Source organism: Cryptomeria japonica, chromosome 8 (assembly GCF_030272615.1).
Source record: "Cryptomeria japonica chromosome 8, Sugi_1.0, whole genome shotgun sequence".
In the NCBI taxonomy this organism is placed as follows: domain Eukaryota; kingdom Viridiplantae; phylum Streptophyta; class Pinopsida; order Cupressales; family Cupressaceae; genus Cryptomeria; species Cryptomeria japonica.
The window spans coordinates 581,117,080-581,123,106 of NC_081412.1; the positions used below are offsets into that span (position 1 = coordinate 581,117,080).

Below are 6,027 nucleotides of genomic sequence, written 5' to 3' on the forward strand. Positions count from 1 at the left end.
TTGGTGGCTGGTAGTCTGTAACTCATGCTCAGACTCAAAGACTCTTGCCAAAACTCCAAAGGACTGGATGAAACTCAGAACTACAGAATCCAAAAGCATCTTTTCATTTCAAGTAATATTGGGTCACTCACCAATTGGCAGTTTTTGACTGACTCGAAGAAGACTCTCACAATTATGCCTAGATGCATTGCCTTATCGAGTAGAAGGGAGATGTACTATCATGCTTCAGAGTTCAGAGTATTGCCAAGCTTGGAAACCAAGACAAGGAGACCATACTCAACAGGGTTTGAATCTGATCATCATCATAAAGCATGGTAAACACTGTCTTACGGCCAAACCACCTTTACCACTATACCATAACACTCTACCAAGAGTATCAATGCAGGTGTTCCCAAGACAATAGACAGGATCATCCACATTAAAAAATCAAGCATAGAATAGACATCCAAAAAATACACATTCCACAGAGATCTTAAAAGATGTAACTCATTTCTTGCATCCTCATCGGCCAAGTTAGCTCATTTCTTTCTGCTTAACGACTTACATCCCATCCTCAAAAAAAAGTTCGTATCCTTTGATAAAATTAATACTTTCATAAATCAGAATTGCTTTACATTGGTACCTTCATCCATCTACTCTATTCATTCCTTTGTACTTCCTCCACAATCCTCATACAATTTTCTCTAAATTGAAATGCCAAACATAAGAATCTACTTCATCAAATGTCCAGCCAATGGGTCGAGAAGCATGAACCGTGGCATTGATGACAAAAAATTGGTACAAGCCCATTTTGTTTAAAGCCCATTCTAGTGGCAAATTCTAAACTTAAAATACTCTAATTTTACAATTCTCCAACATCAAGTAGCACTATCCATTACTCCCAATAATCGCCCGCCAAAATAATTTCTAGCTTTTTTACAGACCGTCCACCAATGCAATTTGCCATTATTTATGCAGCACTAGTAATCACGTCTATCAAATTTAGCAGAGCTTAAAAAGTAGAGCATCTCCTGCACCTAAAATCCATCGTTTAAAGCAGATGGGCACCACCTACAAAATTGAACCCGGGACCTCAAAATTCAGTTAGGTCCATGGGTATCGTGATTTAACCCTCTAGGACACCAAAATTAGAGATTAAAGCATAGAACTAGGTAAATCTAAGATACATTCACCTCATTACACTGGGCAATTCTCAAATTCAAATATTGTTATCCGCAAATTGTGATATTAACAATCAATCTTTCAATATCCTCTATAACAACCACCATTGCACATCCTCAAAAGCTATTTCAGGGCCCATTAATTTTTTTTCTTTAATACCCAGAGTCACATTTCCATATGCTACTCGCGCACTTTCGACTACTGTTTCTTATGACGAACTAAATTCAAGCACAAACTAAACTTTCTGAAGCCCAGTACACAAAAACCCAAAAGCCATGCATTCATACATACACATTGTATACACACACCCACATTCACACATTTGCATAACAGAAACACCATCACAGCTGGTGTACTCCATAGATTTAGGTTAAACAGAGGTCGATAAGAGTAAGCATCTTCACCAAATTCATGCATTGAATTTACATGACAAATTTAGAAAACAAAGCTCGTATAGCTATATACACCCTTTAAGAATCAACAAAACAGCACAATTTTACCTCATTTGTTGTAAGCGCCCGCAATCCTCTTCTCCCGTAGACAGAATGGAAAAATAAATGTTTATAAATAGGCGGATCATGCAGACTTCACATTCTCAACTGTCTACTGAAGAAGTCCCTAAAGACTATATATATATATGCCCTTCGTGCTTCCTCCGCAGCCGTTGATCTCTCTTCGCTTAATCTGAGTCGTTGATTTTCACAAAGCTAAGGCGTCCTTGAGAAGATCAACTCACGATGCATTCTTATATGGAGTTGCATCGAATATTTTTTTTTTTTTTTTTTTTTGTCCTTTTCTTTAATTTTTAAATGGGCCTTTTCATGGTTTTAAAGAGGTCTTGGACAAGTAAATTGGATGGAAACCACTTAGCATAAAAATTTCGCCACTTGTATTGGAATTGCTGATTCCTCTTTACCATATTGAGTTCACACTTGCATTGGGTTTAGTAAGTCATCATTCACCTTCACAATATTAGATTGTGAATAATATTTACTCTAAAAAAAAATTGTTTTTGTCATGTGTAGTGTAAAAGATAAATATGAGTTTTCAATTAATTAATTAGGAATTGTATTTGTGTATGTAAATTTGAATTTTATTTGTAAATTTTAAAGATCCAATCAAATATTAGATCTACAAATGAATTTAACAAAATTTAATAAAGAACTATCATGTAATGTAATTAAACCATAAAACAAACAAGTTTATATTTTTATATTCATGAGAAGTGTGTCTTCATTGTTCTCCTATCCTCAGTGATTTTGTATCATGTTGTTTGCTCTCAAATTGCACAAGAGCTCAAAGAGGAATGGATTGTGGTTGTAATGATGTAAGGATATGATTGTGATGATGTGTGATTCTAGAGAGATTTTGACATTATGTAAGTATGATAAACAATGTGTTTATGTAGAATGAGAGGAAGAAGCCTCTTTTATATAGATCATCCTAAAAATGGAGGCTTTTGATTAAAAAGGTTGTTGGTTGATAGATTTATCACCTAACTCTATATTATCACGCCCACAAAGGTGACAAATGTAACCACAGTTGAACCAGTCTAAACAAACTATAAATTGATTGATTCTCTGCTTATTTTACAAGGCGGCAGCTACCTTCAAATGGTATTCAATGAATAAAGAATTAACTGAAATGCTTTTAACCAGAAAGCAAATAAGGAAAAAGCGTTTAATCAGAAAGCTTTGTAAATGTATGCATAAAATACAAAACACTTTTTAGATTTTAATCATCAACCTTATTGTCTCTTGCTTGTGAGACACCAATGACAAAATCTAGATATATTTTTCCCTTGTAGGAATTACTTTATTTTCAATGAGGACATAAAGTCCTCCATTTTGCTCCAAAGGGTTGTACTTTCTCAACTTCCTCAATCTCCTGAGATAATGAAGTTTTGAGTCCTTGCATTTGGCTTTGGATTACTTTAAAATCTGCCTATAGCCCAACTATTGAACTTAGAAGATGAGAGCCTTCTGACCTTAGCCGTGAAATCCACTCATCCATCACCCGGCCCTTGGCTCCTACCTGTTCAATTTTCTTTAGAGCTTCAGTGTCCATTGAGGATCCTATGGGCTCAACTTCCTGAGAAGATTGTGTGACTTTCAGAAGAACATTAGTCAATTGTTCACATTTCTGCTTTAATTCATTCTTCTCATCCCTCTCTTGATCAAACCTCTGTAACAAAGAGTTGAAAGTTGTCTGAGAATCCAACTTAACACTCTCATGTGTTTCCACCCCAAGCTCTACGGTTTGAATGGTGTAATCCTCAAGTCGTATATTGCCTTTATCTTTATCTGATGCTGGTACCATGACCTCAGCATACTTCCTTTTAGAAGTCGGGTCTACTAACACCCAAGATACAGTCTTTGGCTTCTTTGTTCCTTTAGGCTTCAGAGGAACCAACTGCTCAAAATCAAACTCATCAGGAGAAATTACTTGTTTTTTCCTCTTAGGTGCCACTACCTCCATCCAAGGTGGTAATTCTGGATGGCCGATGGAGTAGTAGCTCCTTGCTAAATCTCAGTTAAGATTTTAGGAGGAGGCTGACTAGAGCTCGCAATGGTTTTGAGTGTTGTCATTGGCACTAATGTTGAAGTATCTTGTGGGACACCTGTCGATGTTGCAATAGTTGCTACTACTGACATCTCTTTAGTCACATATGGGAGAATTGAAGGCGTCGTGGATGCAACCTCAGTACTTACCTAAGGTGGAATTTATGTTATGATTGTAGTAACAGGTAAGTTCACCGTAGATTGTTCTGTAAATGCCTCTTTCATGGCTTCATTAAAATCCAGCATCAAAGATTCAATGGTGGATGAAGGAAAATCATCCAAATTGGAGAAATTGATTAATGCAAAAAATTGTTGACCAGTCTCTAACTGCGCCATGTCCATGCCCAGATCCCCATCATGAAACTCCTCATCCTCTTGATCAAAATCAGAATCAATAGAGTGAACGATCACCTCTGAATGATTTGGTACCTGTGAAGTGATTAGGGCATTTACCTCACCCGGATGTGATGTTTCTTCAACCTGTGCTTCCTCTCATTGAGGAATTTCACCTTCTTCAGTCTCCTTCTCTTTTTCAATTTCAATGGCAGGTTGTTGTCCTGGTTCCTTTGTAACTGTCCCCTGCACTGTTGATGATGATTTACCCTTCTTGGACCCTTTAATTATGAATTTAATTTTGGGCCCTTTCCCCTTAGATTGTGTCACAGGGGCCGAGGATAGTGCTTGTGGATTTGCCCTGCTTTTCGTTCTTGTCTCAATCGTAGCTGTCTTACCAACTGGGCCATCGCTATTATTGTCATCCCCAGAACTAGCAGGAAGTTGTTTCATCCTAAGATTCTTTTTTAACAGCCAAGCAATGGTTTTCCAGAATGGGAGAGATTCTTTGGGTGATAGATTTACTTTCCTTTCTCGAACATTGCATAGAAGGAAGTGGAGAGTCAACAACCTTCTTCTCATAATGGGTCTATCATGTCATCAGTGTCTTCCATGGTCATTGGGATTTTTGCCAAATTCAGGTTCTCAATCTGCTCCAAGGTAAGACGATTGAAATCCATCCTCCTTATATCTTTCTCATCTTGGCAATCTACCCATACATCCTCAAATCTAAAAACATGAGTGTAGTTTCTTTTAAGCTTATTTTGCATGCCACAAAAACCAAAATTGTTTTGTGCCTTGAATCTTCTCATTGTGCTCCATTGCATCTCTTCCTCCATGTTCTTTGCTTTGGGTTTAGTTAAAACTGAGTATCTACCAATAGATTCAGGAAACTTCAACCTAGTCTTATGTGCTTGTGATTGCTTTTCATGCACATAGATTAGTTGTCGGCATAATTCCATGAGGATGATTTTATCAGAAGGATACCTTGGCAAAATGAAGGGCTCACCCGAGAAACATACGATTCGGATGTAAGTGAAAGTTGGAAACTAAAGAAAAATGCATCCGAAATGGGACACCCTATTATGTGCAGCTTCTGACAATGTTTTTTTTCTGCAGGTTCTTATCAAACATGCACTTCCACACAACAAAGAAGGCGTCATTGACCCTTCTAAAATGGCTACCCTGATTCTTGATCGTAAGTTGATCATAGTATTCCCAGACAGGAACTAATCTCCTGTCACCTTTAGTAGACAAACCTGGATATTGCCTCATGGAAGCGGCTGCATAAACCAGGTAGGAAGTCACATAAAATTTCAATGTCACTTTGACTTCTTTCAACTGTGTGCAAAGTGCATCACTGATCTTCTCACCCCAATCAATCCTAGCAGCCCCTTTCCTAGTTATATTCATATAATAACACATCCATATTTGAAAGTAGTGAGAGTCTTTTAAACCCTTCACTCTTGATAACATGGTGACCATGTCGTTGTACTCCTCATTGAACTCACTCCTGTGAAAAAACTTGGGTCATCGCGAGGTAGTGGAATTTCTGGCAGCATAGAGGTACATAGTATTGATCACTTTCTTGCATTTGACCTCATTTTTCTCATAGTACTCTTGAGCACTTTCTTGAGAAATGTCAACTACATCTTCAACTCGAGAACCTTTGAAAACACTGTTGAAGAAAACACTATCCAGAGTCATGAAGATATTTTGATCAGCATCCCTAACCTGTCTTGTATTCAAGTCAAAGTGATCCGCTACTGCAAGAACAAATTTTGGATCATGAGCTACAACTGGGAAGGATGCATATTTATGCAACTTGGATTTGATCAGGTTTGTTAGGCGAGCGGGAGCTTTCTCAACTTGGTTAATAAACTCCTGCATACTGACATGTCCAATTTATGTATCTTTGATCTCCTAGATGTTTGAGTCTATTGAACTCTCTAGGTACAAATTCAAGTACTTA

At 37.5% G+C, this 6,027-nt stretch overlaps 1 protein-coding gene across 4 annotated transcripts in view; it reads right to left on the bottom strand.

Annotated features, from left to right (window-relative positions):
• Window positions 1–1,846, bottom strand: part of LOC131053065 (protein HESO1) — a 39,095-nt gene extending 37,249 nt beyond the window's left edge. For 2 of the 4 annotated variants that reach the window (XM_057987666.2, XM_057987667.2), the window contains exon 1: window positions 1,662–1,845. The gene's annotated coding sequence lies outside the window, so the exon portion shown is untranslated. Of the gene's footprint in view, window positions 1–1,661 lie in introns of all 4 variants that reach the window. The other 2 variants (XM_057987668.2, XM_057987669.2) reach the window with 2 other exon arrangements.
• Between the last annotated feature and the right edge of the window lie 4,181 nt (window positions 1,847–6,027).